Below are 25,092 nucleotides of genomic sequence, written 5' to 3'. Positions count from 1 at the left end.
GCAGATTAAAACTGTGCGCCCGACCGAGACTTACCCGCGAAAGGCAAATGTCCCGAGTTCGAGTCTCGGTCGGGCACACAGTTTAAATCTACCCGGAAGTTTCACATCAGCGCACACTCCGCTGCAGAGTGAAAATCTCATTCGGGAAACATCCCCCAGGCTGTGGCTAAGCCATGTCTCCGCAGTATCCTTTCTTTCAGGGGTGCTAGTTCTGCAAGGATCGCAGGAGAGCTTCTGTAAAGTTTGGAAGGTAGGAGGCGAGATACTGGCAGAAGTAGAGCTGTGAGTACCGGGCGTGAGTCGTGCTTCGGTAGCTCAGGTGGTAGAGCACTTGCCCACAAAAGGCAAAGGTCCCGAGTTCGAGTCTCGGTCGGGCACACAGTTTTAATCTGCCGGGAAGTTTCAGAGTACATACATATTGAGTGCACGTTTCATTACCTGTTAATTCGAAGTTCACTACTTTTCAGCATAATATGCGTTTCTTCTTTCGGCTGAATACTCCATTTTGTATTTTTTCCAGGAGGAGCTATTCATGAAATTAATGTGCTATAAGTAGTTAGTTATTAAACTGTTCTAGTACTTGCATTTTTTTTACCAATTTGTGTGTGTCATTCATGAATGTGATCACTTATACTCTACTTGTTTCATAACCTTGTTACAGCTGGCTCATGACGAATGACATTACTAATTCTTATTTGCAGCAATAAGTCAAAAGCAAATATTTTCATGCCCCAGCAATTAATTATCGATCCCAACACAATGCATTGCTAGCACACACAAAAAAATGTATTACCAGTCCCAAATAACGCTACTAGTTTAAGAGATATTTATAGTACTAAATATAATGCAGATTTGTCAGATGTATTGAATCCATTGTATCTATGTATATTGGAACACAGACCTTGAGTAATAGTTACAGAGTGTACATTTTAAATATGTCCTATGTCACTTGAATGATGAGTTCTGAGTAATACTGAATGATGTTTTGTAATAATGCATAAATGCTATGCCAATAATTTCTGTAAATAATATTTTTGTTATACTTTATAAATGCTATACCAATAATTAACTCTCATTTTGAATGATGACTTCTGAATAATACTGAATAATGCTTTATAAAAGTATATGAATACTTTGTAACTGGCAATGAATGCCACTTTTTTTATATTTTTAAATTTGTCTTATATCACTTACATGATATCATATATGAATACCAGTAGCTTAATGCTACACTCATTAACTCCTGTTTTGAATGATCACCTATGAATAATGCATAAAAATGGTTTGTAACTGTCCAATGAGTGCCAATGATTACTATAACTAGATGAATTATGTTAATGCTATGCTATTAATTAACTCTTGCTTTGAATGATGACTTCCGAACAATGCATAAATATGGCTTGTAACTGGCCATTGAGTGCCAATATTTAGTGTAATCAGATGACTTATGAATAATGTTCTGTAATACTCCATACATAGTACAGAAATGTTTAGTAACTAGGCAATGAGTGCCAACAATTACTCAAATCGGTTAATAGACTAGTGTAATTCTCTATGATGACTAGCATAAGACATAATGTCCTTCACCTTCTGACCTAATTACCAGAAATTACAGCAATATCCGTTTGTCCTGTCTATCCTCATGATCATGGAGCACTATATTTGATTTTTGCACTAATTCTACGTTGGTGTACCTTACAAGAGTGTGGTGTTGACACATCATGCTGTCCACCACCTTGAACGATGGAGATGTTATTATGGTCCCACTGTTTGGTGTACCTAATATACTACCAAAATGATAACTTTGAATATTAATACGACATTTCAGTGTCTTGGCTACACTGATCAATACTTCAGGGAAGAGAACTTCAGATTGTCTCACTTGGTGTTGTGCTTCTGTAGAAAGATATGGACTTTCAGGGCAGCTACGTGCAACCTACAGTGCTACAACCATGATGCAATCCTTCCCTTTCCTTTCCTAGTTCTTGTAAAATGGTAAAAAATATATATATACAGTGCGTGTGCACTTTACGTCATTTATTAATATGTTTTGTACTCGTTGCGTATCCTAGTTCTTGTAAAATGGTACAGATATGTACAGTGCGTGTGCACTTTATGTCGTTTATTAATATGTTTTGTACACATTGCGTATCCTAGTTCTTGTAAAATGGTAGAGATATATACAGTGCGTGTGCACTTTATGTCATTTGTTAACATGTTTTATACTCATTGTGTAGACATTTTGTCATTTCTTATATATACAGTGCGTGTGCACTTTATGTCATTTGTTAATAGGTTTTGTACTCCTTGCATATACATTTTGTCATTGCTTGATATGTTTTGTACTCAGTGTATGTGCACTCTATTTCATGTTCTGCACTTATATATATATATATATATATATATATATATATATATATATATATATATATATATACATACTCCATGACTGTAAACTTAATTAATTAAGTAGATTTTAGAAAAATTTGTTGCTCATTGCAAATCCAATTGACTCACCATCACTACCGAATTTTTGCCCTCCCAGTGGAGGGTTATGTAAGAGGTCCGAGCAGATGTAATTTCGATGTACTGCTCATGCACTGCCTGTGATATGCAAGGTCTCTGACCAGAGAGCAGTGTTGACTGCAGTAGGAACTGTGTAGCTGTAGCAGTAAGTTGTTGCTAGTCTGGAGTCTGCTCTGGTCTGGTATGGTGTATCGTGTTGGCTGGCCCGGTCGCGGTGCAGCGATGCCGGAGCCTGAGTATTATTGTTTAAGGTAAAAAGCAGCCTCGTGCATATGTATTAATGTTATCTCAAGTCGCATGTAAATGTTTTAAAAATCTCGTAATAATTATCTTGCTCATAAAAAGTAACTTTTAACAACCATTCATTTCAATTTAAAGAATTTACTAATTTCTCCCATCCATGATTATCCCAATTATTGCAATAGAAAAATCAGTTGCTTCCTTTCATAAATGACAGATAGGTCGGCCAGCATTGCACAGAGCTGTGCCGGAAGAATTTATTGTAAGAGCAGATATATCTGGCGACTTCATTGAGGTAAGAATTTTTCCCTTCTTTATTCAGAATGATCTTTCAGGGCCATGACGCAGCACTGCTGTCGTCCAAATTTACCAGGTTAAATTCACAGTGAATTATTGAAAAGTCATAAGTGAGTGGCAATTTAATTGAGAGGTTAGTTACATTGTTTTATTACCAGGTTACTGAATTTATTTTTTTTATTGGGACGTTACGCTAAATGTGAATGAATTTTGAGCTTAGATTAAATCAGAAAGAATTTTGTGTGGAGGTTAATGTGAAAAGAATTTTGGTTTGAGGTTACACTAAATTAGAATCATAATCATATTATTTATCATATATTGTGAGGAGGTTACTGGTTTCTTTGTTGTTCTCAAATATGCAGTTTGATACATTGCTTCTCAGCTGTAACATATCCAAGCAGTGTATGACTACAGCTTTGTTCACCACCATATATTTTGTTTTTCTACCATGACTTCAAGGTATGTGTCATGTGCTAAACCGACATAACATGTTTCGATCTATTGGACCTCACAGAAAGCTGGACATCACATGGAGTAAACCATGCTGCTCCCACAACACTCAGGATGGTAGAAATGAAACACAGAAGTAATGTTTCTCATCGATAAAAATGTGGAAGAAATCGCAACATATAGAAAATGGAAGAGTTTGCAGCATTGTATAGAGTTTCCAAACAGCTGTCGGAAGGTGATCACCTATACATCCAATCTCATCCTCCACAGTGATGGGGTAGCAGATATCTTGGTGTTCCATTTCAAAGAGACCAACAGCATTGGTTCCTCATTCTGCAGTCATGTACATGATCACTGTTCCAGTGTTGACTATAACTGGAAGTTTCTGTTCACAACACTCATGAGGTAGTAGAAATATAAAGAGGTGCTGTTATTTTATTGGCAAAATAATATGTGGAGGGCATTTCAGCATATGGAAATAGAAAGAGTCTGCAGCATTGAGGAATGCATCCAAATCACTGTCTGTATTGACAAGTAGCTGATGTCCAATGTTCCACCAAGGCTCTCTCCATCTCAAACAAGTGGTGTCAGTTAGTCTTTATGTGGTAATCAACAATGTACCAGTGGACAGCTCAGATGGGAAAGACACCGTCGATAGGGGATGATGTTCTGTAATAAGCATCACAGTTGATAATGTGATCAATTTTAGCAATTTTACCGGTTGTTCCATAATTTCAACACCAGCCAATGACACAACAGAATGCTTCCCAATTTATGCATCATCGATAAATGACCCCTCTACTACTTTGCAAGTACCAGTACTAGACCGTGAATACAGATAGATGACTGTGCAGTATCTCCATTCGGTCATGTACACCAAAGTATACCAGACAGCATCCTATACCGACGCAGTTAGGTTATCTACATATTTCCAGCACACTGATCACAGTGTGGAATTTATGGTTATGACTGGCCATGTTAGCCTATGTGGATAGGGGTCACAGAATATTCTCGAATTCATAGGATAAAGTCGCATACTGAAAGATCTCCCCACATTGTATTTGACCAACCCTCCCCACAAAACAGTCGCTGATTTAATCTGCAACTGACCGGAAGTAGGATGGTACTACACCCGCTACATTCTCAATCTGGTGAAGCAACAGAGTGAGCTGTGTCCATAACTGTTGTGCATTGAAGACTGTTCTGAACCATTCTTACTCACTGCACCGTTCCAAGTGCACAAGACCTTTCCATATGTGTGTATGTTGAGAAGGGTAGCACCTGTTATCAGTGTATATTAGACATGAGAATCTTGTGGTGATATAACAGATAATTAAGAAGAAAGATGTAGTTTATGCGTGATGGAGCTCCAGGTACATGGAGTTTGAAACATTTTACATTAATTAACTGTGATATCAAATCTGGAGTATATTCTAATGTCTGGATTCAGTACCAACAAGGTACCAGCAAGAGAGAAATGATCATAGAGCATAAACACACACTCCTAAGGCTACACGGTTCTGCACTAAAAGCGGTATGCTTTCTGAAGTACTAGTCATCCAGAATGCAACGCTTTTAATATTCTAATGTAAGAATATATGTCCAACATCTAATGTACAACTGTCCTGCAAGTTTGTTATCCCAATCCCTATGGCGACAAACTTGAAGATGATAAAACTATGTCCTTGTACAATATTCTGTTGTCCTAGGAGGTGACTGAGTTGTTCCCCACTATGAAGGTATTGTTGGTATATATCCACTGCTTGAACTGCTTGTAAACCAACTAGAAAGAAGTTGGGAGACTGCTGTTTTGTCTCTTAAGAAATTGATGGGTTTTATACTCCTTTTAAGTTGTATGCCCCGAGCCACATTTGCCACTTCAGTCGTGCTTATTAGTTACAGCAGCTGTTTTTATGAATGTGGCTTTGCCTCACTAGGAAATAGAGAAAGGAAAAACGACATGAATATATTCGATATTTGATACATCACCACCAACGCCCTGCTACATGAAGATACACACATAGACACAGTGATTTCCCACAAGGAAGTAAACACTGCAATCAGCTGCCAAAGGAGATGTAACAGTCTTACTGCTGTTTACAGTAGCGAAACCACGGTCCTGGTATCCTTCCTCATGCACACAGAAGCCATGGTCTGATGTTATGTAGTTTTGCCCATGTATAGGATAATATGGCAATTTCGTCCTAACACCATATCTCTCGATTACAGTCTCCTCACACCATTAAAGGTGATATATGTGGCATCAGTCTACTCTCTTACAGAACATGCTAGGGAATGGCTTAAGTCTGTTAAACACATTGATTCTTCTCCGTAATACTTATGAAATAACATTAAATGTGAGAACCAACTTTAATTCGGTAATATCTATATTCAACTTCACATGTGAGATTTCTGTCCTGGTCTGGGATACATATATTTCGCCTGCTATAATATAGCACTTCCCCATAATACATACGTCGCCTTTGTTAAAGTATGTGTTACGGAAACCCATGTAGTTTACAGGGGGAGGGGGCAAGGTTAAAACTGAATGCAGAGCTTTTCTCGGTCTTGAGTGTCCAGGTAACCTCAGTTCCCTGCGTTTCAAAGCATTTTTTCTCTAATTTTATGTATACTCTGTCAACTTATGTAACTATGCAAGGTTTTTGCTGTCTTATATATTTCGTTGTAGTTCCCTCAATTTTACGTATTTGCCATCAATTTATCATAATAATACCCAGTTTTTCTAGGTTTTTACCGATTTTATGTGATTCTTCATATTTTTTTCTGTAGCGGTCTGTGTGCATGTGATCTTATTGTTGACCCACCCCCATGTGTTGATTGATTTTATTCAAGAATATTTGCGTGTCTTAAACTAAAAAATCTAAAGTATTTTCCTCTTCCCGATGATCTACATGCATTCGTTTTGGATAGGAAGATCATAAAAAGTAAAGTAACACTCGTTTTGTACCCAGGTGAGGCTCAATGAGTGGTGCAGATTGGAAACTCAAAGTCTGGAAAGGATTCGGTGTACTGCTATGACACATCAGAGAGTTTGTCCACAGTCTCATATAGTGCTGTACATAATAGAAACTCAAACTACGCAAACAGTTCTTCATGTTCATTTGACTTCCACTGTATCATGATGGGATCTTCAACAGGGAGCTTACATATGTACATAGTCGATTTCTGTTTCTGCTCTGACATTTTTCCCATAGGTATAAGCTCTTAGGCTAGGCGCAAATTCAGACACATATAGCACGTGTGACGTGACACTAGACTACAGCGCGACACGCACGTGCCGCACGAGTCGCGCGGGTGCAGCGCATATTGCGACGCATACACCATACTTCGCACGCGCCGACTGGTGACGTTCTGCGCTGACAGAATCGAAGCGCGTGCAACCTCTTATCTTTCTCAAGCGATTTTACAGAAACTATTCACTGAAAATATTCGATTTTTGCCTTACTTGTAGCGTTATATGTCAGCTTCGTGGCGAATTGCCCATCATTTCGCTAATGGCCATTCTTATTGTGATGTACACATTTTAGTAAGACACTACGCAAAACTCAAAAAGTTTGCAATGAAAATTAGAGGTCGCTATGATTTTGCGTTTGGTGCGTATTACACCATATATTACTGTGTATGAAATTTAGCTAACATGTTGAATTTTTGTTTAGACTTGGGAGGAGGTCTCTATCTGCCTCCGATCTCGATAAAATGGATCCTATGTAGCGCGCTCACTTCCGATCTCACACCCGCGAGAATTAAATATACTCGCAACATCTCTCATATCTCCTAAACCGATCGAGACATCGAAACAAAAGTTTGGCGAATGATAGCACACAAGGAGGAGAGTGTTTTGTCAATTCTTAAACACATGGAGCTTTCTTATCTATGGCGATATATCGCTACTTATACTTCCCTTTTTATTTATTTCATTCCAGTGACTAATTTTTTAAGAGTTATCGACATCTAGCGAAACAAGAGCTTCCTAGTATGAAAATAAACATGAAATTTCTTTTTTTATGTTACTGCGAACCGACACTATGAGGTTTTTCCTAAGCTATTGAGATCTGTGATAGCCAATTATTTGTTTAATGAGGCACTCTGTTTCGGAATTCTGTCGCAATGGCTGTTGTGAGATGAGTTTGGCAAATTACACTGTGACAAAGGAATTACAATTAAACCAGTCACCAAGAGAAATGTGGCCGTTACTCACAAACGGTGATGCTTCTTGGAATGAGAAAACAACTCACACAAAAATAAGATTGCCAATTCTGTTGGAATTTTGGTGGAATCCCCATAACCTATCGTATTGTTAACACTGAGCGACTGGAATGGAAACTTACTGTTGTGTGCATAGTTCTGCGTAGTCAGCGCGTACACAACTTTCCCACTAGAGCGCGTCCCGCTAAGCACAACAGCGCAGGCGCAACGCTCGTCCGTCTCCGCACTACGAGATGGCGCTGCCATAGAGACAGACCAAATTCTGCTTCTGCCGATCTGCGTATTAATATGTAACGCAGCCAATGAGATTGCTGCTAACATAGAACCTTTTCTCCTCGTGGATCACACTTGCGCAGTGATACATGAACGCTCGAGGTATTACGACGAGTGTACAGACCTCCGATTAGTCAGTCTGCATTTGTCTGCACCAGTCTGTACCAGTCTGCATTAGTCTGTACCAGTCTGTATGAGTTCTACATTTGTCTGTACCAGTCTATAGTCAAGTTTCAGTCTGCGCCTAATAAGATTACAGTACTCCTGTACACAGCCATGAAGATAAATGTATAGACCCTTTTGTCAAGTATCAGAGATATATGTGAGAATAAGATTAACGTACCAATACCAAAAGAACTTCAGATCGTCAATTGTAAATAGCATCCAGAACCAAGCTAAGTAATTTTTATGCTTGTTATTTTTTTAATAAATGTGTGTGAAAATTAATCAAGTTCTGTTTAAAGTTGGTCACCGTCAATCTGCTACTCTAAGTGTGCCAGTGGCATTTCTATCGTCTGACCTAACGGCAGAAGATAATCACGCCACGATAAGACCACGAGACATATTGCTGACACTCGTCTACTTCGTTAGAGCAACAAGTCACACCACACTTACCAAAGGATTTTATTCCTTCTCTTGATCTGAGCAGTATTAAAATAATGACGAGCGTTCCTTCAGGCGCAATGATAGGCACATGCCAGATACTGGTTACTCACCTACAGCTTGCCAAACTGACAATGTGTGATCGTGAATAAAATAGTTGTCATTGAGAAAAATAAACAATTGATCTGTTGCACAACATAATGGTCAGTGTATTGTCAGTAGTGGAGGATAATGTGTGTGAGAGGAATGTACAAGCTAGCCATGTGTGCCTTGTGAATTGGAGTTCGAAAAACATTGTCATGAAAGTAGATCTGCCTTTTTCAGCAGTACATTTCAACAAATTAAATAGATCTAATCAAAACACAATTTTAGGATATTCCTACTTTCGTAATAATACCGACCATATTCTTCATTTGTGTAGCCTGTAGTATAATTAGTTTATTAATGGTGATAATGTGCATGCAACAATTGAAATGCTTTTTCTCATCACGGCGAACCAATTAAAACATTGTTATTTGTGACTGCTTTTCGACTGTTTCTAGCTTGCAGTGGGAATGTAATGTTTACATGCATGTAGTACAGTGTGTCGTATTGCATTATTACATCCATATCCAAGTAATCACAGTGCGACTTATATACTTCAGATCTTGGACGCTTTTTACCAGGAGCACAAAGGGATCACACCTGTGGAGATTATCCCTTTCTAAATTTTTATAACAGATCGTACAGATACGCCAGCATACTAGGCAGCGAGAAGATAACCTTGTTTTACTTTCCTGCCTTTCTTCTTAATCACATGATTTTATAATATTCCTTGCTTCCTTATTCACTACCCTCTGCCCCTTCTTGCGATCTGAAAACATTGCGGAGGCATACGATACAATTCAATGGCTCATCAGTTACGAAAGTATGCATTTTTCTTGACAGAAGAAAAACAAAACAAAACAATACAGATATAAATAACAGAAAAGTATAATGTACTAACGAAGTAAGCTCGAGCGTTTAAATGGCGAAAAACGAAACACTACCCGAAGCCAATAAAATTTAGTATACAGTACGGCAATATTTATCGTATGGGCAATACTACCACTGCTCATATGCGCCGTGCCGATGTGAGCATATGGCCGTGCTACTTTTCCGCTCCCCGCCTCAAATTTCCCACGGTGCTAACGAGGCACGCGCGACGCGCGGCGCGAGAAACTCTGCCTCAACCACAACGCCGCGCGACCTGGCGCAGGCGCGTGTCGCGTCCCAGTCGCGTAGCGTCGCAATTTGCGCGGTCCCATTTGCCACACGCGTCTCAATTTGCGCCTATCCTTATGGCTTACTAGATGAGCTTCACTACTTTTGTTTATACCTTCCAACTCTGATACATTCCCAAACCCCTGTCAGGACATATAAAAACTGTAGATTTTGGATATTTTTCTTTTATCCTAGTAATAAGTGTGTCGACTGGACTTAGCATCCTGGACTGTAAGAGGTTCCCTTCTCCCTATCTTCAGAGTACGTCTCCCTGGGAGCATAGTTTATAGACGAACAGTTAGCAAGTTATGCATTTTAACTGCAATTGTTCGCCACTGACAGTTCTACGCACATACGCGTAGAGAGTCTGGTTGCATATTATCAATCGTGAAGTCTCGATTTCAACCACATGTATGTTATTTTCGACAGTGCTACACCCCTGCAAATAGCGACCACTCTTCACAAAACGATCATGTAGGGGATGTAAGCACATTTAAATTCCTCCTGCTACAGAACATAACTTCTTCGCTGCAAGTTATATTACCAACATTTTGTAACACGTTCGTGTAGATTCTCCAGTAATCATTCTGCCCCTATCGCACTTTCTTTCATACTCTTAAGGTTCCAGGATGATGGCACATGATCATCTCAGTTTCGCTATTTTGTGTGCTGTATGTCCACTGGATGGAGGGAGACAGTCCTCCATATTATTCTTATGTACGAGGCAGAACAATGCAGCACGGTATTCCAATACAGCCAGTCACATACAACCATATATCCCACAGATGCAGTGCATTCGCTCTATTTTCTCGTTGTCCATGGCTATGCAACTGTCACGGATGGTTTCTATGAGCCACGGTAGATAGTGTTCAAATGTCGATCCACTCCAGTGTCTATGGGTGGATTCACAATGCACTATGTCTGGGATAAGGTTTGAGGGTGGATCCACCAGTGAGAGGACTGGGTCAGGTTTATAGGGGCCATCCACAACACACAAAATAATGTTTGGTAGGGGAAGGAGAGACAGAGAGATGTGAATTCTATCCTGCAGTCAAATGTAAAACTATGACTACAGATACTATTCTACATTGATAATTCAATAGTCTGAAAAGTAGGAAATGCTCTCATGCAAGACAATTTATAATTTGAACATGATAAACGTCATCAAACTATACCGATTTTGCTCATAAAACTAAAAGAAAGTGGCCTGCACTTATTTTCGTGGAAACAAGAAACTTTTTGTCATCGTGATTGTGCTTTTTAATAGATGCTCGCCTGTAAGAGGTGCGTTGATATTAAATATACCTGCTACAGTAAAATGTCTTCCCCTGAAGAATGGCGATTGCCAGAGGAAGCAATAAGCCATTGCAGGAGGAGTGTTGCCACATCTGCGCTTTTAGACAAACAACACGTGCTGGGTGGTAGCCATCATTTATCTCTCTTTGTTCCGTGGTGTTGGTGTTATGACCTATTGTATATGTTAGCTTTTGTCAACGTCGATAGCACTGACTGTCCCCAGCCACGTGTTCCGCCAGAGAGGCAGAGCCTCTGGCTATCTCAGGACACACCTGTTTGGTGGGCAGGCTGGCCGGTGGGCTGAAGTCTGTGCTCCCAGGTACAGCAAGGGCTATGTCCAGCAGAGACAGTAGCAGTTGTCTGTTTCCCAACCAGCGAATACCAGATAAAGCGATCTGGAGAGTTCTCCAGAATATAGTTATTGTTTCAGTGGGGACCAGTCTTTCTGTGAGAAATGCAGTTAACGGTGTGCAGGAAGCGTCCTGTTCTTGAGTCCATCTGTGACTGATTTCTGCAGACCAGAGACACAAAATCTCTGCCAGGATAGAACAGGCCTGTATTCCTTCCTATGGTGAGATAAGGGAGGGAAGAGGAGTGCCAGAGTGGAGGTAAGACTGGCTCTAAAATGGTTAGTTTCTGACTGCACATTTATGGGAAGACGTGTATAACCGTTGCCACTCTCTCTTGGAGTGATCTTTTGGGTTTAGTTTCTGTGGTAGTTGTGTTATTACAACGATCTTCTCAATTCCCAGTACATGTGTTGCATTATGACCCGTTGTTTACGAATGCTGGTTTGTTCATGATAATTTCCTTGTGTAATTAGAACAGTGAAGCATTTTCAATCAGTTGTGGTAGCATCAGTTGTGGTGGCCTTCCTGAATATCGAGCACCAGGGCTACAGGGTGATTATTGATCAGTGTAGTTGGAGGTTTCTCTAGCGAATTCCAACTTCAAACAGAGATAGACACAGTGCTCAGCTGTATGCTTACACGTAATTCTCTATCCAACACTAGCATATTGTCAACTGAATACAATTCCCGCCAAAAATAAAGATAGTAATTCCCCTCCATCTTATAGGTGAAGGGATGGTCCTATGTAGAGGCTGAGTACTTATGGTATTAGGTTCCAGTGGTGTTCTTAATTTTTTCCCCAGCAGGATAAAGTCAGTTGTATAACATCGTCAATTTTTGATCTGTATTGCGATTTTAGACACTCCTTTTGTAATGCTGTGCATGTAGATGTGTAATTAGGCCTGATCTTTGTGATTTATTATGTAATTAGGTCCAATCTTTAGTTCAGTTTCCCACCTAAAATAAATAAAGTATCCTCTCCTGCATCTTGACAGTTCCCCTGTGTTGGACGTTGCACTTCGGCTTTCCGCCCAGAAGGACTCGGATTTGATTCCCGCAAAGGGCACTCACCATTCTGAATTTCCCAACAATTACCGGGTTGGACGTTTGATGAGGCGTCAGTAAAGGCTTGGGAAAAAGAAATTCGCGGCTTCTTTGAAATTCGCACAATTTATTTAATTTCCCGCCAAAATTCAAAATTCCTTCTAAAATTCGAAATTCTCGCCAATAGGGCAGGTGGGGTAGGGAGAGGGGAGGGTGAGGGGAAAGGGATCCATATGCCAGCTAGGAAAGACTTATAACATTACGTGGTGGTGGGGTGGGGGGAGGGTATTTTATTGATCAATTTAACTAATTTGCATTGCAATTTCATATCAAAATTGGTGTGGCACCACCATCAGCTTACTACTCTCATATGGTGGGTGCTTCTGTAACCAAGGCAGCCAAAGGGGTTGATATTTCAAGAGGCACCCTTCCAACACCTATGCAGTACGCAGGGAATGAGGGTAAACGTCATCCACAAATTAACAATACGCACGAATGTGTCTGTTGAGCGATCATGACAGGCGGTCAGTGAAGAGGATTGTGGCGAAAAATAAGAGGACACAACTTCAAACGTCGAGGAGAATTGAATGTCGCACTCGTGAATCCTGTCAGAACCAACAACAAGAAGGGAGCTCCATTCGGTGGGAATTGGAAAGTGAGCTGGAATTCCAAAACTACTCGTGAATGATTCAGTTGCCAGTAACAGGAATAGTGGTGCCGAAGCCACGAAACTTATACTATGGAGCATTGGAAGAAAGTTGTTTGGTCGGACGAGTCTTGTATCAGACTGTTTCCAGCTTCTGGCTGCGTTTACGTCCAAAGAGTGAAATACGTCGGGGGTTTGGTGATGCTTTGGGAAGCCACACTGTGGTATTCCGAGGGCGGCATGGTTACTCATCAAGGTCACATTATTGTCGAGGATTATGTGAGAACGTTGGGTAATCAGGTCCATTCCATGTTTGTTCCCCAATGGTGATACTGTGTTCCAAGAGGACAGAGCCTTTGTTCACGCAGCTCGCTATGTCCAGGATGGTTTTATGAGCACGAGGGCGAATCGTCTCATCTCCTTTGAACACCACCTCCACAGCCACCAGATCTCAACATTAAAGAGCCTTTGTGGTCTACTTTGAAGGGAACGGTGCGTCATCGCTAACCAGCTCCATCATCGTTACATGAATTTGCCGCTGTTTTGCAAGAAGAATGATATAATACTATCTTGAAAACTATACCTGAGCTTTATTTTCCCATTCCAAGATAATTGGGAGCTGTTTTGAATGCCAACGGTTTTCCTACGCAGTATTATGCCTGGTGATATGTTCTGTTTGGATGTTTCCACATTTTTTTGTCCGACACGTTGCAACTTCATTGTTCAATCCAGGTACACATTCACTTCTAAAGAAAAAAAAGGAATTGAAACTGTGTCTTAAAAGTTTATGTCTAAAAGAATAACTGAATTAACTCGGAGGTCTGCCAGCACTATTGTGCAGATTATCAGTGTATCAACTTTCTAGTTATCAGCACTCTTCCAAGAGCCACAGTGAATGGTTGGATTTTTTAAATAATTCGGCTGCATTTAAGTCTAGTGGCCAACCAATCGTCCGTCGCATTCGCCTAAAATCCTCAACTAAAAAAACAAAACTTTTATTAAATGCAGGCAGGAATTTGCGAAAGAGAGTTCACTACACTTAAGGCTTCAAGTTTATTAAAAAATGGTTTTATTTCATGTTTTTCTCACAGTAACAAGTTTATGAGCGAATACTGAATGTTACTACGCCAATGCGAGAACTTAAAGAAACTCAGGCAGTATCTCGCACACTAAAAAATCTCGCAACAGTTCTATGTCACATTCGCTTAAAATTTAAGTTAAAGGTGCTCAGTCGTGAACTGCCAAAATAACAATTTCGAAAAACCACTGGCCAAGATCGGCAGTGAAATTTCGAAGTGCGGAATCGTTCCCTAACGAAAAATCTTCAAAGGTTACACTTCAAAAAATTTCTAAGTGTTTGCTAGCGACTTACAACTAAATTTTGTAAGTCCACATTAAGACACTTAAGAAAATTTCAACACTTTCGCGAAGCCGCTGATACAAAATTCATCACGACTGCCTGCGAATATTGCCACAATCAGATTATTCGCTTCCTATCGTCACCAAAATCAGACTGCCCGCGCCAAGATGGCTGCTGGATGTTTATATCTTAGCATTGAAACCTGAGTCAAAACATTTACTTTCTTCCGGAACATAGAAAAACCTTAAATGTATCGCTACACATATGTATTGTATATGACTTTGCAATAACATTTTCTCAGCTTCTCCATGCTGCCCTCAGTTTTTCATAACATTCACCTAGTTTTCTCGTAAATTGTAATTTTATCATGGAAAACGTTATTTGTTGTCATATTGTTGTTAACAGGTATAAACAACAGTAAGCATACTACCGAGCGAGGTGGCGCAGTGGTTAGACACTGGACTCGCATTCGGGAGGACGACGGTTCAATCCTACGTCCGGCCATCCTGATTTAGGTTTTCCGTGATTTCCCTAACTCGCTCCAGGCAAATGCCGGGATGGTTCCTTTCAAAGGGCACGGCCGACTTCCTTCCCCATCCTTCCCTAATCTGATGAGACCGGTGACCTCGCTGTCTGGTCTCCTTCCCCCAACAAACCAACCAACCAGTAAGCATACTAGTACTGACTATGTTTATTTTACAAACTGCGGCTTAATCTTACGGCTAAAATGTATTATTTTCCCGCTCGGAATGCGCATCACAGTCTTTATTTCAAAACTGGCAATGTTTATAAGAATTCTGTTTTGATTCTTTGATAGATCTCTACGATACCTATTCATAGACGCTTCGATTGTAAAACTCGTTAAAGCTGTCGCCAGGCTATTAATTCTTAAAGTTTATATTGGCCACAAAGTATTTAACATAAAATAACTTAGAAACTATACATCGTACAGAGGGTGCATCTAAACCTTCGCACGGGGCGAGATGGCGCATTGGTTAGCACACTGGACTCGTATTCGGGAGGACGATGGTTCAAAACTGCGTCCGGCCATCCTGGTTTTGGGTTTCCGTGATTTCCCTTAATCACTTCAGGTAAAGGCCGGAACGGATCCTTTGAAAGGGCGCAGCCAATTTCCATCCCCATCCTTCCCTAATCCGAAGAGACCGATGACTTCGCTGTCTGATCCGCTCCCCCAAATCAATCAACCAACCAAACCCTCGCACTAGTCATAATTTTCTCTTTTTATTTGTGGCACTGTCTTTCCAGTATCTTAATGGGTTCACTTAGCTAAACTAACAGACTTTAGATTTGTGTGATGTATCGTGTAAGCGAAATTTAACAGACTGCTTTTACTACTCAGGTGGATGGTGTCATATTTTCATTATTTATGTTCAATTGCGACTTTTTGTGCCATACAGATATTTTGTCTAAATAATTTTGCAATTGGTTTTAATCTTCTGATAACGTTACAAGAAGGTAAATGACAGAGTCATCCTCAAAAAATCTAAGAGGGCTTCACAGATTGTCTCCTAAATCATTTACATCGATTACGAACAGCAGACGTCATGTAAAACGTCGTTGGGGAACGCCAGATATCACTTCTGTTCTTCTCGATGACTCCCCGTCATTTACTACAAACTGTGACCTTCCTGACAGGTAACCACGAACCTAGTTACACAACTGAGACTATATTTCACAGACACACAATTGATTAGAAGCCGCTTGTGAGGAACCGTATCAAACGCCTTTCGGAAATCAAGAAATATGGAATCAATTTGAAATCATCATGAGAGAAAGAGAGCTAGTTGTGTTGCACAAGAACGATGTCTTCTGAATCCGTGCCTGCTGTGATCAACAGATAGTTTTCTTCTTGGTAATTCATAACATTGGAACACAGTATATGTTCCAGAAACCTACTGCACATCGACGTCAGTGATATGGCTCTCTAATTCATTGGGTTAGTCCTACTACCTTTGTTAAGTATTGATCTGACCTTTGCTACTTCTCAGTCTTTAGGTGCGGATCTTTCGTCTTGATATAAAGGAACATTTAGCCATATTGAAAATCACTTGCCTAAATAGTTTGACCGTAGCTCGGAAGACAGATTACAGTGAATTGGTCAAAGGAAATTCTCAAAAAATCGATCGGGAAAATACAAAATCCTTATATAACATTATAATAGGAGATTAAACTAGCATATATTAGTGAGAGCTGGAAACTAAGCTACAGCCAACTGTTTGTGTGTCTTACAAGATGAAACGAAACCGACAAGAGCGATTCGTTCACGCAACAGCTTTGAAGAAATGATCTCATGTTCCTTTCGTTACAATGGACATGTCACGACCTTTGCTTCAGATGATTAAAGACCAGTTAATTTTGACTGTCACACAACGATTAATTTGCTTGACATCATTGTTAAAAATGTGAGACGCAACCAAGAAAATCACATCATTTATCATCAAGTCAATGGCAGTGTCACACAACATTTCAAATAATTGACTATTTGGCAGAGAAAAATACTGAATAATTATCTCACTGGTCATATTCATCTGATATAACGACAAGCAAAGGCTAATAGGGCTTCGTGCGTCTGCGAAGAGATGTGTGCGCGAAGCATATAACAACTACCACTGCCATGCCTTAGCAAAAGATTGGCAGAGAACCCGAGAAAATTTTGGCCGCATGTAAAATCGCTAAGCGGGTCTAAGGCTGCCATTCAGTCCCTTGTTGATCAGTCTGGTGTGGCAGTTGAAGGTAACACAACGAAAGCCGAAGTTTTAAATATCAAATTCGAGAAATCGTTCACACAGGGGAATTGTACAAACATACCGTCAATTTACCATCGGACAGACATAGTAATAAGCATCCCTGGCGTAGAGAAACAGCTGAAAGATTTGAAAGCGAATAAATCACCCGGTCCGGAGTACTTCGCAGCATTGGCCTATAACCTAATTTGCATTTATCGTGAATCTCTCGCCCAGCACTAAGTTCCAAGCCACTGGAAAAAAAGCGCAGGTGACTCCGGTATGTACGAGGGATAAAAGAACGGACCCACAAAATTACAGACCAATGTTCCTAACTTCGCTTTGCTGCAGAATGCTTGAACATATTATCAGGTCGAATATAATAAACTGTCTTGACACTGAGAAGCTTATGTCCACGAATCAGAAAGCATCGCTCGTGCGAAAGTCGGCTTGCCCTTTTCTCACATCTTAGACTGCGAACTTTGGATGAAAGGTGACAGGTTGATTCCATATTTCTAGATTTCTGGAAAGCATTTGACACCGTGAAGTCTGTCAACGAAGACACGAACACATGGGGTAACTTTACAGATATGAGAGTGGCTCGAAGACATCTTAAATAATAGAATCCAGTATGTTGACCTCGACGACTAGTGTTCATCAGGGACAAGTGTATCGTTAGGAGTGCCCCAGGGAAGTATGACAGGACCGCTGATGTTCTCCATATACATAAATGATTTGGTGTACAGGGTGGGCAGCAATCTGCGGAAACCAGGAGGTGATGCTGTGGTGTACCGTAAGGTGTCGAATTTGAGTGACTGCGGGAAGATACAATGGGAATGGGAATCCCTGGAGGGCAGGTGACGTTCTTTTCGCGGGACACTAGTGAGATAATTTAAAGAACCGTCATTTGAAGTTGACTGCCGAACGATTCTGCTGCTGCCAACATACACTGCGCTTAAGGATCGCGAAGATAAGATACGAGAAATTAGGGCTCATACGGAGGCATACAGACAGTCGTTCTTCCCTCGCTATATTTGCTAGTGGAAATGGGGAGGGAATGGCTAGAAGTGGTACATGTACCACACCGTACGCTGACTTGGGGAGTTATCTATGTAGCTGTACATGTAGATTTATCGGTAACGACTTTTTTCACCAAATCAAGCCAAAAATGCGTGGACATTGATGTTAATAACTTCTAGAAAGCTGTTAAATTTTTTTTAAACCATTAAAATTTTCTCCAACATCCAGCCGCATCAAGTGGTTAAACATCAACGACCTTATGGAGGAATGCTTCTTGGCCATTGCCAAATGGCGACTGTCGTGCATTTTGTTTTAATTTACTTTTCATTCTCTTATTAAAGTGGGCTGTTCGAATGACGGCCCATACAGTAAGGTGATTTTCAGTCAAATACGAGGCGACCTGTTAGGGGTCAGAGGGAGTATCAGTTGGAAATGTATGGGTGTGAAATTTCAGATCCGGCATTAGCGTCACAACTAAGAGAAACCTCCCAATAACATTTGTCAGAAACAGTGATGGGGATTATTTTTAATTTTATTCCAGGCTAGTATTTCCCAGACAAAAAAAATACTAGCTTGTGCGGAAGCGTGTTTGATTAAGAATTTTCAGAGTAAAGCCGCTGAGTTTTTCGATATGTGTGTCCTACATAATTCATTCATTCTCACTACCAGTCACTGCAAACGCTACACACACAATGTTTCATAATGTAACATTACACATACTATGAGATGGCGTCAGGACCATGGAGATGATGTTTGGTTTTCATTTTGTGTATCGCAGTTGATGTTGAACTCAGAAAGAAGGTAAGGTGTTAGTATTACACATTGTATAACTATGCGAATAAAGTTTTCCTGAATTTAAAAAAGAATAAAAAACAGTGTGAAAGTGTTATGTGAAATGATAGCTGTTTTGTTGTCGTTATTATTATCTATTTGCGTTCATTTCTTTTACTGAAACTCTACTCTGCGTTATCTAAAATAGTCGTTTACTATACGGAATATATTGCTTAACAGGTACTCTTCAACTATCCTTTTAAATAAGTTCGATTCAGTAAACATTTCAATCTCCTTTGGCACTTAAAGTTAGAAATCCCCAGTGTTTTGAACAGATTAAAAAGCGTATGTTTTAATAAAAAGCAATGTCTTCCGATAAGTACTGTGACTGAAGCCCTGAAACCTTCAAGCTATGCGGTCTTGCATAGCTACGAGGTGCATTCAAGTTCTAAGGCCTCCGATTTTTTTTCTCCGGACTGGAAAGAGATAGAAACATGCGCATTATTTTAAAATGAGGCCGCGTTCATTGTCAATACGTCCCAGAGATGGCAGCACCATACGGCAGATGGAATTTTACTGCCAGCGGCGAGAATGAGAACTCTTTTAAATACTTAAAATGGCGACGTTTTCCTTACTTGAACAGCGTGCAGTCATTCGTTTTCTGAATTTGCGTGGTGCGAAACCAATTGAAATTCATCGACAGTTGAAGGAGACATGTGGTGATGGAGTTATGGATGTGTCGAAAGTGCATTCGTGGGTGCGACAGTTTAATGAAGGCAGAACATCGTGTGACAACAAATCGAAACAACCTCAGGCTCGCACAAGCCGGTCTGACGACATGATCGAGAAAGTGGAGAGAATTGTTTTGGGGAATCGCCGAATGACTGTTGAACAGATCGCCTCCAGAGTTGGCATTTCTGTGGGTTCTGTGCACACAATCCTGCATGACGACCTGAAAATGCGAAAAGTGTCAACCAGGTGGGTGCCACGAATGCTGACGATGACCACATGGCTGCCTGTGTGGCATGTTGCCAAGCAATGTTGACGCGCAACGACAGCATGAATGGGACTTTCTTTTCATCGGTTGTGACAATGGATGAGACGTGGATGCCATTTTTCAATCCAGAAACAAAGCGATGGTTAGTTCAATGGAAGCACACAGATTCACCGCCACCAAAAAATTTTGGGTAACCACCAGTGCTGAAAAAATAATGGTGTCCATGTTCTGGGACAGCGAGGGCGTAATCCTTACCCATTGCGTTCCGAAGGGCACTACGGTAACAGGTGCATCCTACAGAAATGTTTTGAAGAACAAATTCCTTCGTGCACTGCAACAAAAACGTCCGGGAAGGGCTGCGCGTGTGCTGTTTCACCAAGACAACACACCCGCACATCGAGCTAACGTTACGCAACAATTTCTTCGTGATAACAACTTTGAAGTGATTCCTCATGCTCCCTACTCACCTGACCTGGCTCCTAGCGACTTTTGGCTTTTTCCAACAATGAAAGACACTCTCCGTGGCCGCACATTCACCAGCCATGCTGCTACTGCCTCAGCGATTTTCCAGTGGTCAAAACAGACTCCTAAAGAAGCCTTCGTCGCTGCCATGGAATCATGGCGTCAGCGTTGTGAAAAATGTGTACGTCTGCAGGGCGATTACGTCGAGAAGTAACGCCAGTTTCATCGATTTCGGGTGAGTAGTTAATTAGAAAAAAAAATCGGAGGCCTTAGAACTTGAATGCACCTCGTGTTATTTGAATACGACACAATGAGTAATGAATCATCCAGACAGCGATCCAAAATTTAACAAGTGTTAATTTTCTACTTATAGCTTTCGGCTGTGCAACTGAGGCAGTTCCTTCAGTTTTGTAACTGCAGACTTTAGATATTAAGGAGAAATGGCACTTGCCTGTAGAACCACCAACTGTGGCCGTGGAGAAGAACACCATATGGAGCGCCAACTGGTCTATCAACTATACCCTGCATCTTCACAGAAGAAGTTCTGCTCGCGACTCTGAGCACAACTGATTTTTCGCAAGAGTAGTGTAGTTAAATAATTTTCTCTCTCTTTTATTTTTAACGGTAGTTATCATGAAATTTTTTTTTGCTTTTTAATCGACCCTGAGCCAACTACCAAACCCAACACATAATTCGGTTATATCATTTTCACGTAACATCGTGGTAATGCGCGAGATCATTCTACACAATGTTTAGCAAACAGCAATCTTTGAAAAAGCACCAGTCGACCTACCTTGGCTGCACCTGAAACCTTGCAGCAATCAAAGAAAAGTTTCTCATCGCCAATGTTTTGTGACTGAAATTCAACATTTGGTTTCTGGTACGCCAGAATATTCATGGACCATGAAGCGAATCCACGATGTACCACAGGACTGCGGTCATGCAATGTGGCAGTACATTATACATCAGCAACAAGGAACGATGTGGTCTAGAACGAAATAGTTCGAGGAGAAGAAGATTGAAGTAGATTGATAGGCATATATATTATTGCTAAATACAGATAAATGATTTACAAGCCCACATGGGTACTCAAAGCACCAGGTACAATAATAAAATTCACAAGTATGTTAGTTGGAATATCATCTTTCCAGCTCACAACATTTAGCAATGCAACAACTCAGTCATAGCTTGGGAGAGGGTGAAAATTGTGAATTTACACCCAGGGGAATTGAAAAGACAATACACGGTGCTATTATCAACTTCCACTCAATCAGGTACGAGCAAATTATGAGTTTGCATTTTGCCATACCCAAGAACATTGCATCATTCCCAATCGCATGGCAATCACTACCTAGCAATTCCGAACTTACCTGACTGCGTAAGCTTCATCACGGAAAGTAAATACAATGGTCTGAGTCAATTCTTTCATCGTTGTAGACTCTCCACACAAGCACAATTCTCCAGCACCAAGGCAGTACTGCTCCATCTCACAACACAGGAGCTAGAACCACCTGAGGGGTAAAACGAAATTTTCTGATGGGTAAAAACTAAACAATTTCAGTCACGAAAGCAATTTATTTTCAAAAGATCATTTGTATAATCTAGTTTTGTAAGACTCTAATACTAATTATATAAGTGATCAGTATTACTTTTTCTCAATTAGTAGCATTAATGGTGTGGAGGTTACAGGTTCCTCACATAGTCCAGCCACCACGCACACATGTTGTGATTTGTTCCGCACATCGTTGATGAAAGTGAGACACATACGTAACAAATGCTAAATATTTCAAGAAAATGTCTTCTCTACGAAACAAATGCTAAATACCGCAAGAAAAGCCTCCACGTTGTAGGCAGTACCTGCAGTAGTTCATAAACTGCTTCATTACTTGCTTAGAATAAATTAATTGACAGCACGACACAGTAGTAACTAACTACATAAGGGCCAGTTTACGAGGGGGCACCAAAATGTTGCCGTGGGCGCAGCTTCTGTAGTACGCATTTCTGCCGCTAGGCGTGTATAGCGCTTGTCATTGTCAGTTCTGTGCCGCCTGTGTTGTCGACCTGTCTTGTTGTGTTCATCTGCAGAGATTGTTTTTGCTAGCGCTGTTTTGTTCTTGTTTCGCTTCTTATGATGGTAAGTTTAAGTGAACAACGTGCAGTTGTGAAATTCTATTTTCTACTCAGTAAAAATGCTGCTGAAACAGTTTTCATGTTGAAAACTGCTTAACTCAAGATTTATCTATTTATATATTTAATCGTATGGTGATTTTATACAATATACAGTTGATATAAGACAAGTGATTTTATGCAATATATATATCATATAAGAGAAGATTAAACCTTAAAGTCCGTGTTTTTCAACCAATTAATTAAACTGAGTGTGAGAGTGAACAAGTTGTTGGGAATTCCAAGGTATGAATTAAGTGGACAGCAGTGGTCTAGATGTTCAGTTGTCTGGTCTTCTTGATTACATTCACACATTGGTGAACTGATCCAGCCCCATTTGTACCTGAAGTAGCTACAACCATGTCCAGTCCTTAACCTGTTGAGGCAGCACCAGAGGTAAGGTAAAAACTCAAGTGTATGATTGGTTTGCTCGATTTAAAAGAGGCGACTTTTCCATTGACGACAAACCTCGTTCTGGACGGCCATGAACTGTTTGAAACAAGGAAAATATTGAAAAAATTCAGGACATTATGTTCACAGGTCGTCGACAGACAATTTGGAAGTATTAACTAGACTGCACAACAGTGTTCATCAAAAAGACCCAATTTGTGGCAGACAGGAGACTGGTTATTCCAACATGACAACGCACCTGCACACACAGCAGTCTCTGTTAGACAGTTTTTGGCATGGTTCTGCTGCCCCATGCACCTCAATTGCCTGACATGGCTCCATGTGCCTTTTTCTTATTTCTACACATGAAAAGGGGCACGAGAGGACACCAATTTGACAACATGCAAGAAGTGAAGAAAAAAACGAGGGAGGAGCTGTCAGTCTTTTCTAAAGATGACCAAAAGTGTTTCAGACAGTGGAAGCACCAGTGGGACAAATGTATTAGTTGCAATGGAGAGTATTTGGGATAACATAAGGTTTTTTGTAAACAATTTGAAAATATATATATTTTAATGGGTAATTTCGTTTTTTGGTACCCCCTCACAGTATTATTATCATTATTATTAGAGTGGTTATACACGAAGTATTAACAGCCTGAAGTCGTCCAACTTTTGCCAGTTCAGAAGTAAGGAGTTCAGCAGCGAAGTGGTTTCCAAACAATAAGTACAGTGCACACATCTGAACCTGGAATTTCCTGGCAGATTAAAGCAGTGTGCTGGACCAAGACTTTGCAGAGCACTTGCCTGCGAAAGGCATTGGTCCTGAGTTTAAGTCTCGGTATGATACACAGTTTTAATCTGCCAGGAAGTTTCATATCAGCACACACTCTGCTGCACAGTGAAAATTTTATTCAAAAAACATCTGAACTTGTTTCATTTTAAATGGGGTTTCAGTGCACAGGTCAAGTAAGTGCTGCTCTGGAGAGGAGTAACGCAGGGGAAGTAAGTTTTGTAACAAGTGTCTGCCTTCACTGGAGATAGTTAGCTTTCTTATCTGAGAAGGAGTTGTGGGTAGCACTTGTGATGCATCACAAATTGCTTCATCATTGATTCTAACACACACACACACACACACACACACACACACACACACACACACACACACGTTAAATATCATTCATTTTTCATCACACACACTAAATATCATTCATATTACATCATGTTAATAATATAAGTGTTCCAAGAAACGTCTTTCATTCTACAGTATAGTTAGGCACTAAATTTGGCAACAATGGAGTGGGGCTCAGGTCAGGGATGGGGTGGGGGGTAATAACTGATGTCAGATTGCACTCAGAGGTAATGGCCTAAGAAAGGTTGGAAGCCACTGATCTAGAAGAAAGGCATTAGAATGGCGAATGCTATTTCAAACAAGGCCAGCTTCCTTGCTATGAACACGTGAAGGCTTCCCATTGATCGAAAAACAAACTGACTCCTCCAAGAGGCGAAATCACATACAGCGACCATGCAAAGAGTTTACTCACAGAGCCTATGTCGATTAATCGAAACTGTTTATAGCAGATAGCACGAAGTATAACAAAAGATAAATGTAGCCATAAAAGATAATGGGAAATAATATAACTAGCAGGAATGAAAGCGCTGAATGGACAGGAAGCTTTCACGTTCTTTACACTGATCTCTACTTCTTTTCTTGGGTATTATTCTTATGGCCATTGTTTGCAGTTTCAGAACTGTGTTCATACTTTGTGCATTTGCTTCTCAGAAAAGTCTTCCACAGCCTAGCACTGAGTGTATATACACTCCTGGAAATGGAAAAAAGAACACATTGACACCGGTGTGTCAGACCCACCATACTTGCTCCGGACACTGCGAGAGGGCTGTACAAGCAATGATCACACGCACGGCACAGCGGACACACCAGGAACCGCGGTATTGGCCGTCGAATGGCGCTAGCTGCGCAGCATTTGTGCA

This window comes from Schistocerca piceifrons, chromosome 7 (genome assembly GCF_021461385.2).
Source record: "Schistocerca piceifrons isolate TAMUIC-IGC-003096 chromosome 7, iqSchPice1.1, whole genome shotgun sequence".
NCBI classification, from domain to species: Eukaryota; Metazoa; Arthropoda; class Insecta; order Orthoptera; family Acrididae; genus Schistocerca; species Schistocerca piceifrons.
This window is presented reverse-complemented; position numbering follows the sequence as displayed.